Here is a 12269-nt window from a genome sequence, read left to right on the forward strand (position 1 = left end):
GTACAGTGGTTAAGAGCTTACCTGCTAACCGAAGGTTGGCAGTTCAAATCCACCAGGCACTCTCTGGAAGTCCTGTGGGTAGTTCAACTCTGTTCTATACAGTTGCTATGAATCAAAATTGACTTGACGGCAAGGGGTTTGTTTTTTTTAGGTTTATGCTTTATATATTTTGAGTTACACTGATTCTTACAGTCAAGCTTCACTGCCTCCATTTCCTCACGCCTTATCACACCACACATGACATTTTTGTTGCTAATTACGTTAGCTTTTTCCTAATGCTTATTCTCCTTGACCTTTCTGCAGCATTTCACCCTGTGGACTCTCCCCAGCCAATGCTTCCTACCAGCCCTGATACTCCCCTCTCCTACCACCCAATACTTGATCTTTTTGACATTTTTGTCTTCCTTGTTAACTTTGCCACCAACCTTGTCCACCCCCCATCATTTCCTGCTCAGATTATCATGCAGGCTTCCATCTGGTCTCCCAGGCCCCGATCTTCCCCTCCCTTAATCCAGAATGCCAGAGGGACTAATCTTCCAAATATCCATACTTAACCTGGCCTTAAAATCCCTTCTTTTCTATAAGGCCTTACCTCCCTGCTTCATCTCCTTCACTTTCCCCCTAGCTCCTTACATCCAGACACACTTGGCCTTTTTTATAGGCTCATACGCATTACGCTTGACTTCTTCTTTGGGTTTTAGCCTAATTTATTCCCAATCTTCCCATACCCGGCTGCTTCTTTCCTTCAACTCATAGTTTAAATGTTCCTCAGAGAGGCCTAACCTACTCCCCAGACACTCATTTGGACGTCCTCAAGTTTATGTCTTCAGAGCACTTATTAAAACAAACAAACAACAACAACAACAAAAAAAAAAAAAAAACAGTTGCCGTTGAGTTGATTTCAACTTGGGGCAACCCCATGTGTGTTAGAGTAGAACTGTGCTTCATAGACTTTTCAATGACTGACTTTTTTGCAAGTAGATTGCCAGGCCTGTCTTCTGAGGCACCTCTGGGTGGACTCAGCAGCCAACCTCTCAGTTAGCAGCTAAGCACATATACCATTTGCACTACCCGGGGACACTTTAGCTACTTGGTATTTGTATATTTACTTACTCTTTTCTGTCTCTCCCAAGTGGAATGTAAGCTCCGCGGAAGCAGAAGCTTTGTCTTCTGCTTTACTTCCAGTACCTACAGCAGTGTTTGAAGATCAGTGAATATTGTAAAATGACAAACATTTCCCTACAAACAGCCTTTACATTTCACACAGGTTGTTCTCTCTGGATGTGGAATTTATTCTCCATTGTTTCAGATGCACTGACCTTTTTTTCTCCAATCAAATTATAAACTTCTGAAAGGCAAAGGTCCTTCTCATACTTTTCAAGCGATCTAGGCCTTTTTTTTTTTTTAGGCCTAGCAGAGTGCTGCAGCATTTGGTATGTATTTAGCAAACACTTAACTGGTTTATTTCCGAGAGTAACATTATATGCTGCACCACTGAGCACTTTTGCATCAGTAGGGCTGAACCGGAAATAAAAATGGGTCGACCATAAAACACTGGCAGAGGGCCCATGATAGAAGTGAGAGCTTCCCTTCTCACCTTGTAGTGCTATTTGGGTGGGAAACGAAAGTTTTCTGGAGTGAGGATATGATGAAGAGGAGGTTTACCTTGGGAAAATTTCTTGCTTCTTATCTATCAAGCGAGACGCTGTACCTTGTGAGTGCTGAGAATCTTCCAACTCCAAGGTACTAAGATCTATATATACTGTTAGCAGCCCTTGCCATAATTCTAAAGTCATCTTGGACTTCTTGCTGTTCTTTGATCCCCATATTCACTCACTGAACCCAGGTCTTTTTCTCAGTGCCATTCAGATCTAACATTTCTTTTTAATCACACTTGCTTCTTCAGAACCTGATGAGGTTAGTCTACTTGCCTCATCGCCTCCTCCCTCTCACCCCCAAGTCCACCCAGAATGATCTCCTATTAGATCAAGTCTTAATACTTCAGCTCAAATTCAGGCCTTCTGTTAATGTTTCAGAGTCCCTGGGTGGTACAAACAATTAGCATGACCGGCTGCTAACCAAAAGATTGACAGTTTGAGTCCACCCAGAGGCTTTTTGGAAGACAGGCCTGGTGAAATAATTCTTCCTCACTCTTGGCATACCTATTTTCTTCTCAGTACCCTTGTTCGAGCAATTTCTTTTATCTTTTTCCTATAAAGCAATCCAAATTCTACATTTTTTTGTCCTTTAAGAAATCTTCCCTTCATTTGCATTGGTGTTTTCCAGCTTAAAATTTGGAATTTACAATTGAATCCTTGATTATCAATGTTGAATTGTTTATCATTTTATGTTTCATATTTTACCTCCCCCAAATGTTGTAATTTTCTTGACAACAGGGACTTCATAATTCTTACAGTCAGGCACAGCTCTTGGCACAGCTTAGGATGACTATGTTTGGTTAGGACATGGACTCCAGAGGCCTGGCCAGAATTGCCTGGATTACACAGATGAACCCTGACCGCCTGAGATGGAAGTTGTGCAACTGGAATCCTTGAAACCAGTAGGACAAAACAGTCTCTGACAGCAAACCTTCCTATCTAATTCCAAGTGTAATTTCATACATCACTCAGACCATGTAGGCACAGCTGCAAAGTCCACGAACTCTGTTGTTAAAAAAACAAAAACCTATTGCTGTCCAGCAATTCCGACTCATAGTGATCCTATAGGACAGAGTAGAACTGCCCCAGAGGGTTCTCCAGGAGTGGGTGGTGAATTTGAACTGCGGACCTTTTGGTTAGCAGTCAAACACACAACCCCTGCACCACCAGGGCCCCAGCTTTATGTGTTCACTGTAAGTCAGATGCTGGCAGGTATGGGTGACAGGAGGTCTATGTGTGAATCACAACTTTGTTTCCAGTTAACTGGATAATATTAAGCAAGTGATTTACTCTTTCTGGGTTTGAGTTCTTATTCTGTAAAATGAAAAGATTAGATTCCGGGTGGTCTTAAGGACTAGATAATTCACTTAGCAAATTCTGTGATTCTATTTCCAAAACAGTGAAATGGCAGCCATGGTCTTTTGGGTTTTCTCAGGTACTTATTCTGTGCAATAGGGTTTACTAGTTTCCTGTATAGTTAGGAGCCCTCACTTTTAGTTTTTGGCATTTACTCTTTTCTGTTTCCCAATTTGTGTGGCAGTGGATAGGCAGATGGTTATTAGGATTTCAAATGCTTGCAGTGCTGTTGTTCAATTCAACAATGGTTTTAAACTCTGAAGGTCCACATAGAGCCTGGATTTTGTTTAGGATGGAAGAGAAATGATAGTTTTAGCTCTTCAATTTAAGTATAATAGTGTTTACTCACATAACTTAAAACAACTTGTGGCTATAACTCCAAAGGCCTAATCAGTTTTCTTTATTTGGTATGTTCCTTAACTCATTTTACATCACAGTTTAACTCTTCAAAGTTGCAGTTTTAAAAATGAAGTTACCGAATAAACCAGACACCCAGTTATATTTGCATATTTCCCCCTCGGTTGACTCATTTAACCCACAACCTCTTTCCAAATACAGAATCCTTTAATTTAGAGTCACAGAAATTTAAATGTGGAAGGAATGAATTCCTCATTTTACAGGTAAGGAAAGCAACAGATCTAAAAGGTCCTGATTCTCGTTCTACTGACCATGTATTTTATAAAAAAGTTAAAGCGGGGTTTGGCTGTAGGGGGGAAAACACCCAAAATTTGTAAATTGCAAGCCCCACTAGAAAAATCCATTCCTTGAAATGTAAGTGGTCCAATCAATATATCATTGCATAAAGAAAACATACACGGAACTGGGCAAGCTTTTTTAGTTTTAATTGCTCAAGGTGGCTCCATATAAGTGGGAACGCGAACATGCAATTGTTGAATAACCAAACTGCATCTTAAGTGTGTGGAGTAGCCAGAACTGAAAGAACGTGTAAAATGTAGGTAAAGGAAAGCATGAGGTCAACCAGGAGGAATCGAGAGGAGACGAAAAGGAGGTAAATGAGGACGCACTGGCAAAGCAGGCACCAAGGACGTCCGAGCTGCAGACCAGATAGAGATGGCAGGGAAGGAGCCAGGGACGCACCGGGACCCAGAAGCTCCAGCAGGCCAGGCAGAGGCACGAGAAGGGGAGAGTAGGGGCCGGAGGCAGAGTGAAGGAGGAAGCCAAGAATGACCCAGTGGGCTGAGAAGACAGTCCAAAAGGAAAGAGAAGGTGGCAACGCGAGCTTAGAACAGGACTGGGGCTATGGAAAAAGCGGACTGAAGTGTTGATGACAAAGGGGAAAGAGCGCGTGGGGAGGAAGGAAGCGGCGCGCACTCAGCGTGTAGCGGGCAGGTGGCGAGGAGAGGGGCCGGCCGCCGGGTAAGCCGCCGGGGAGGCGCGGCTCGCGCGAGCTCGGGTGGCCGCTGAGTCAGGGAAGCGGCGCCTTAGCGTCCGAGCTGCGCAGGGGGCGGGGCCTCAAGCGCGCGGGCGGGCCGGGGGCGGGGCCTGCGCCGACCCGCCCCGGGGTCGAGGCAGCAGCGGGCCGGGAGGGGCGGTGGCGGCGGCGGCCGTGGGGGAGGGGCGCGGCGTCAGCGCGTCGCCGGCTGGGCCGCGCCGGTGGCCAGGAAGGAGAGACAAGAAGAAGGAGGAGGAGGAGGAGGAGGAGGTGAGTAGGCTCCGGGCTGGGACCCGCGCGGGCCGGCGGGGAGGCGGGGAGCGGCGCCCCTCCCCTTCCCTCCTCGGCGCCCGCCCCGCGGGGCCGCGCGGCGCGGAGTTCCCAGAGGGGCGGTGGCGGCGGCGGCGGCGGCGGCGGCGGCGGCGAGGGGAGCCGGGGGGGTGGGGGGAGGGCGGAGCTGAGGGCCGCGCGGGCGGCGCGTTTTTCGGGCGCACGCGCTGCGCTCCCGAAGATGCCCCCAGCCCCGCGCTTGGAGCGGGGCTCAGAGGTCTCTGCGTTTCATCCCTCCTGCAAGCTGGCCACTTGCTAATTTCATTTTCTCGGTTTTAACCTGTCGTACGTGTCTGCCCGCTTTCCGCGGCCGCGCCCGCCGGCTCCTCGCCGCCGTGGAGTCCGCGCGGCAGGCGAGGGGCGCATGGGCGGTGGGGCGCGTCGCCCTCGGCGCGGGTCGAAAGGAGGCTGGGTCCGCCGGGTTGGCGACAGTAAGCGGAGGGACCTCCTCGCCGATCAGGAGGCTGTCAGGCCGATGGTCCCTCGCGACGCGCTCCCCGGGGCCTTCCTGGAGGAAACCTTTGTGCCTGGCCCCATAGTCGCCCTTACCGACCCCCCAGCCCCACTGTCCGCAGGGGCAGAAGATCTCAATGTGTCCCCTCCAGAAGCATTCGTATGAAGATTCAGCATATACTTATTTTGATCCGGAACCAGGCAGTCCTTATCTGTTTGGCCAGAAGCGTTTTCAGAATTTCAGTTTTGTAAATTCAGCAACGTACCCAACAGCGGAGTTGCAGTAATACATTTATTTAACCTATTTTTTTTTCACTCTCAAATACAACTTTTGGAGTCTTAGATGTGTACTGCATTAGATTATCTTTGAGATAATTCTTAAATTAGTGCCTTGTGGTAGTGTGATGGGAGGTTCAAAGAGAAGGCTTCACACTTTTTCCTCCACCTGTATCACACTCTGAAATGGAAAACGTAAGTTGATGGTGATTTTCCACACAAGGTGGATTTCAGTATGCAGCCCCCGTGTGCCCTGGCTCACCTTAGTTATTTGGGGATATCCCTGAATTTGGTTTTAAAGCTTAATGTAGTGGTCAGGTAAAGGAGCTGCTGAAAAGAAGTTTAGTATTTTATTGGATTCTATTAACCTGTTTAACCTCAAGCTTTAACCTTGACAGGAGTTTTATGTAGGAACCCACATACTAAGTGCAATATTGGATTTAAATTAGTGTATTCCTGGTCTGAGGTAGAATAGATTCTCCTCAGCTCCCATTTCCTTTTATTATAATTTTCCTTAGTGTTATGTACTGTATTTAATGAAGTCGTTTTAGCATTGAGAGTTGGGGGAGTGCCGTTTGAATCATGAAACTTTCTTTGAGAAAGTTGAAAACAGGGAGTAGGTAAGATCTGAACCATGATATGAATGAGATAGGTAGGAGACAGTGAGTTTTATAGCATTACCAATGTGAGAAGTTAAGATGGCTTCTTCGGTTTCCAAACCATGTTGAGGTTTATTCTTAATGCACGTAGAAGAACCACAGAAGTACAGAATTATCTATTTGTAAATTACTTTAGCAGTGTAATCCAACCCCATTATTTTACAGAGAGACATTAGGAATCAGTTTCTTGAAGAGATTTACCAGGAGCTAAATAGATCTTGTTGACTTAAATTAACTAGACAGTTAATTCAGAACTTCCCAATAGATATTCTTATACCAGAAATTGTGATTATGGCATCTTAAAAAAAGCCATGTAGTTACTAATTTTTTTCCCCTACATTGAGCCTTAGCTTGTGTTTTGGAGTCAGTAGATTAAAAACATACAGATAATTTATAGTCAGAAGGTGTTTACATTCTACTGAAAAATTATTTTCCATCGTCACTTTGAATTTAGTAATTATTTTTCACTTCAAAAATTTTTATTTGCCTTCTTGATTCAGTTAGTCTATGCCAATCCCAGGAGATTGGTATTTCACGAATCTTAGAGTTTATGGCGAATATAACCTTGATATTAATTAGGAAGAGTGGTCCTGTACAAATACAGTAATCTAATTCCAGCTCTTGTCTTAGTAGGCCTCACATGCAGAAGTCCTGAAGTTCTGGGTGCTCAGAAGTCCTGGCTGGGGTAGAGTGAATTATTTGCATCTCTCTGTGTAGGCAGTTTGTAAAACCCTCGAAAGCTGGAACCTTTGTAAGACGGAAATGCATCAGAGAAGGAAAACTCAAGTATTTTCCACTAAATAGAGAGCAATAGAGAAGTGGTAACTGCACCCTGTCAAGGGCAGAGAACTTGGGAGACTTGGAAGAACAAGGTAGACCCATCAAATTCTGGCACACACAGGTTTCACTGTACTTGTTGGCTTGTGTTGAGTTTCCTTGGTGGGGGCTTCATGAAAGATGGACTGACCATGTCTTACTCATTTTTATATACTCATTGTAGAAGGCGCCCTGGTGACGCAGTGGTTAAGCACTGGGCTGGTACCTGAAAGACTGGTGGCTTAAACTTACCAGCTGCTCCTCAGGAGAAGGTTGTCGCAGTCTGCTACAACAAAGGTTATAGGCCTGGAACCCTATGGGGGCAGTTCTGCTCTGTCCGATAGGGTCACTATGAGAACCAACTCAATGGTAACAGGTTTGGTTGTGTTTTATACCCATTGTCAAATGTAGTGGGTATTCTGTTAATACTTGTGGATTTGTTGGGCTTAATTGAATTTATTAAGATAGCTGACTGCCTGGATGTCATGAATTGTGATATAGTAAATTTGAAATAACTCCTTTCTTTTCTATTGAATCAGATGCTTTGTTACACTGGATTTCAGTATTGAAAAGAGGTAGCAGGCTTCAAATATATAAGTTTTTTGGGTGAAAAACTTAACATTAAGAATTTTATTATTTAACATATGTTAATCATTGTGAAATTGGGAAAGGACACCCTTATTTAAATTTATTGATAGACCACCTCAGCTAAACTAGAGTAATACAAATTTTCCACTGGAACAAAGTTTGACATCCATGAATTGAATGACCCTCTAATCACTGTAGGCCACATTTTAAAGGCTTGATTTCACTTTATAAGGATGTATTTTTTAGGATATAGATCTTTCTAAGGAACATTACTTTTGGAGTTCAGACTGCTTTGGCAGGCTGTCCTGAAATGATATTTTAAACCGTTTAAGGCTGTATTTGATATGCTATGGTTCATGTTGGTGTTACTTAAAGAAAAGCCAGTGTGTCTTCTTTTTCTCTTAAGCTTATTCTTACCTCCTCTTTCTTTAATAGATTAAAATAGTGTGTTTTGTTTATTTAAAAAAAGATTAGCTGAGGAAAATTTTCAAGCATTTCTTTCGGAAAGTACCACCATTCTGTCTTTTGAATGGTCTTGGCAAGTAATGTTTGGACCTAGCAAGTACAGTGCCAATTCCATAGAGTGATTTCTGTTTAAACACTTAGAGTCATCTTGACAATACCCTTCATACCAAACACATTACCACTGAGTCAGTTCTGACTCGTAGTGACCCTATAGGACAGAGTAGGACTGCCCCATAGGGTTTCCCAGGAGTGGCTGGTGGATTCAAACTTTGACCTTTTGTTTAGCAGACAAGCTCTTAATAGCCTTCATAGGGAATGCATTTTTGGACTAGATTCATTTTTTTTCCACTGACGCCATTACTGAAAACAATGAACTATATGGTAGACTAAGATGATGTTTGATTTATAGGGAGCAAATTATTTCACATCTATCATTGCTGGTTCTAATGTCAGTCCCAGACTGCTTGGCCTACCCACTGCCAGATCAAAGACTTCTTGTTGGCTCAGTCCCTTCCACTCAGTTCTTGGATTGATGTTTAAGACTAAAAATACACTTAGACCTCCATCTCCTTTTGGCATTTTTCTGTTACCCTGAGCAGTTATTGGTCACAGAGATGTGGGGTCTCACCGTACCCTTGGCATGTACTCAGTTTGCCTGTGAGATTTTCACTTTTAAGAAACACTCTTCCCATCAGAAGTTTTGAAATACGTGGCATAAACATCTTAATGTAATGTGTGTGAAATATCTAGAATATTTCAATATAGGTATAGATGAAATTAAGACATAAAATGAGACATTTAGTAAAAATTTATAGGAACGTGTAGTCCTTTTCCCCCATATTTGGTGACATTGTACATAAGTCATTTAAATAATTTGTTTTGAGTGTTTATTTTAAAAAATAAAGAAGCAGTTCCACAACCTTTCTTTTTAGTAGCCTTCTCAAGTATTAAATAGTCCACAGAGTCAGGGTGTTTCTTGTGTGGCTCCTTTTTGTATCCCAGGCCCATTGTGGAAACGGAAGCTTGTCTAGAGCCTGCTTAAGTACCCTGACAGCCAGGCCAGCCCGCCATTTCTCCTCGCCTTAGAGGGCTTAAACCTGTCCTTGTTCATAGGTATACAGTTGGGATCCTACTGCAACCTGGTCAGAACTCACGGAACCAACTTATTGTGATACAGTCTCTTGGGCTTGCACTACCAGATTGACCCTTTGGATACTGAGGACAGCCTAGCTGAAAGCTGGGTGCTTTGTTATAATTTGAATAATAATAATAATTTTGAATATAATTTTGGTGGTCAACTTTTCATTTGCAGCAGTGATTCTTGGACACCCTGGAATTTTCCAGTCATGAAGTATAGGTCTCTTTCCTGCTGTTGTGTTCTCTGCCTTCTTTTTAGCTGAGCCACTTAATTGGTGGTTTTTATCTAATTTCTATGATAGCCAAGTATTTTTAAGTGTTTGATTTTCTAACCTTGTCTTCTCTACCTTGACCAAGTGCTTCTTGTACTTTCCTGTAGTGTTTATGTTAATTATTTGTCTTTCCTCCTAGGCTTTGTGTACCCTGAGAGTTGGGACCAAATTTATCATGTTTCTGCTGGTGTCCTCCACACTCAGAACAGTGCCTGGTGCATAGCAGGGCATAGGTAGAGATCGATTAGATATAAGTTCATCCCAACTGTAAGTTCAGTTATCATTGTGGGAAATGAGTGTTCATATAGAAATTTACAATTCATACATGAAGTTTAGACATGTCATTGCCATCGTTAGTGCTAGAGAGTCTATTTTAAATTATAAGCATATATAGAAAAACTAGGTTCATCAGTCTGGTAGGAAAGTTACTTAAGAAGAAAAGGTACATAATTTTCACCACGTTGTTTTATAAGACTGCACATTTCAATTTTTTCCTGAGTTTAATTAATACATATATATTTCTTACATATGGAAGTTTTATGGTACTGTAAAGAAGTGTGTTTAATGGCTGTATTTTTGTTCATTAGTAATTATATACTAAAAAGTAAATTCTCATTAAAAGGCCCTTAAATGCCTGCTCATAAAAAAGAGAGAATTCTTTGATTTTGTTGTCCATACAATCCCAGTTACTGTATTGAGGCAAGTCATCAAACTCTTTAGCAGTCTAAACCTTTAATTTGGTTTCAGAACAGTAGTCATGTATTGAATGCCCAAATTACCAAGTCTTTAACAAGCAGCGCAAACACTGTATTAAAAAGGTAATGACCATAACTTTTCTTGGAGAATTTCTTGTGCTAATTTTTTAAAGAGGACTTTGAACTAAATTTCCTGTAAAGGCCAAAATCTCATACTTTTAATGGCCGTGGAGTATATGTGAATGTTGAGGGAAGGGGGGTGGTGGTAATTTTTGTAGTGGTATTTTTAAGTAGACAGTTTACTAATTATGGTGAGGTAAACACTTTCCAATCCTAAAGGGAAAACTTCAATTATCTGAATGAAATGAGGTACATGAAATTAATCCAGATAAGTGGGAGAATCCTTAGTGTAAATGATGCACGTCAAGGGACATGACCTCAATCTTGACCGCCCCCCTCCCCGCCATATATATCTGTGAGCTGCTTTTACATTACTAGATTGTGACTCTTTTTGGTCATGCTAGAAGCTATTAACAGGAGGAGGTAAAGTTGCTTATGGTTTTTTTTTTTTTTGCCTTTGCCACAGAAGGAATCCAGAGTGTGGTATCTTGTGGCAAGTATAACTGCTCATGTGTTGCCTGCCCTTTTAGGTGATACACCACAGCCTTCCATTTGTCACCTTCTTGTTGAACATGTACGTGGGAATTCCTTGAGAATATGATTTGTTTGAAATTAAAGCCGTACTCCTCTGTCCAATCTCGAGATGTTTATACTTCCTCAAAGTTGAGTTACAACAAATTAGAAGGGTGAATTGATCTGTCCCCCTTAAGGCTTAATATTAAACGGTCATTTTGCACTGTTTGGTTGTCGTTGTTAGGTGCTGTTGAGTAGGTTCTGATCATAGCAGCCCCACGTACAACAGAACTAAACGTCGCCCAGTCCTGCGCCATCCCCACAATTGCTGCTATGGTAGGCCCTTAAAATAGAAACACGGGGTGTGACCTCTTACCTTTATAGGTCCTAACTTGAAATAGAAATTTTACTGATTCATTGGAGTTTAGGAAAGTTTTAGGAAAATTATTTCTCCTGCCTTCTGCTAGGGTTTGCAGCATTCCTGGGCTCTTGGCATGTGAAAGCTATTGTGTAATCTGTAGATAGCCTGTGTAGCTGTGATGACATTTTCCTCTAGGCTCTTTTTTTGTTGTTAAAGGAGACAAGCTTGTCTCCGTCACAGAGACAGAGAGATGTGTGCTGTCTGACACCTTTATAAGTGAGTTTTATTTCTTTCTTTAACATTTCCTATAGATGCTTGTGAAGCACAGTTAAATACTCTGACACACTGGGGTCGCCATGAGTCAGAATCAACCTGATGCAAATGGTATATATATGGTGTATAGATGCCTTGCTTAAACCCCTGAGGACATAGCTATTTTCAGCTTTCACCAGTTTCTTTTTCATCTCTTGGCCTTTAAGATACAAGATGATTCATATCTTGATTGGTTTCTACCAACAAACTTGGTACCCAGACCTTTTGAGCAGTTCTAGGACATTTACTGCCTTTGTAAATATGTGCACGCAGAGTGATTGAAAGAGGTTGGGCTTCATGGTCACTCTGAACCGATTTTTGGCTCTGCCATCTATGAACAAAGCAGATTGGACTGTTGTGACCCATAGGGTTTTCACTGACAGATCTTTGGAAGTAGATTGCCGGGCCTTTCTTCCTAGTCCTTCTCAGTTTGGAAAGCTCTGCTGAAACCTATTCAGCATCATAGCAACATGCAAACCTCCACTGACATATGGGTGGTGGCTGCACATGAGGTGCATTAGATGGGAATTGAACCTGGGTCTCCCTCATGGAAGGCAAGAATTCTACCAGTGAACCTAACTCGAAGGCAGCTAACAGCAGCAGCAACAATTTATGAACAGCATGCCTTTGGGGGAAGTTAGTAACTTACCCTGAGTTTCAGTTTCTGTATCTCGAAGGAAATTTGAGAGATACTATCATCTCTATGATAATATGACCTGGGAGTGTTTTTTGTTAAAGTAGTCTTAGGCACATTAATTTATCGTCATACGCAGCATTTAATAATGTGTATTAATGCTCTGTCTACCTAGACCATACACTATTTTAAAAAGAAGGAAGTTTTGTTCCTTTTGACAACAGAGGTAAG

General features: G+C 42.5%; 1 protein-coding gene across 2 annotated transcripts in view; it reads left to right on the forward strand.

Annotated features, from left to right (window-relative positions):
• Positions 1–4597: 4597 nt before the first annotated feature.
• Positions 4598–12269, forward strand: part of GTDC1 (glycosyltransferase like domain containing 1) — a 428985-nt gene continuing 421313 nt past the window's right edge. The window contains exon 1 of one of the 2 annotated variants that reach the window (XM_064287241.1): positions 4598–4672. The gene's annotated coding sequence lies outside the window, so the exon portion shown is untranslated. Of the gene's footprint in view, positions 4678–12269 lie in introns of both variants that reach the window. The other variant, XM_064287242.1, reaches the window with a different exon arrangement.

Source organism: Loxodonta africana, chromosome 6, assembly GCF_030014295.1.
Source record: "Loxodonta africana isolate mLoxAfr1 chromosome 6, mLoxAfr1.hap2, whole genome shotgun sequence".
In the NCBI taxonomy this organism is placed as follows: Eukaryota; Metazoa; Chordata; class Mammalia; order Proboscidea; family Elephantidae; genus Loxodonta; species Loxodonta africana.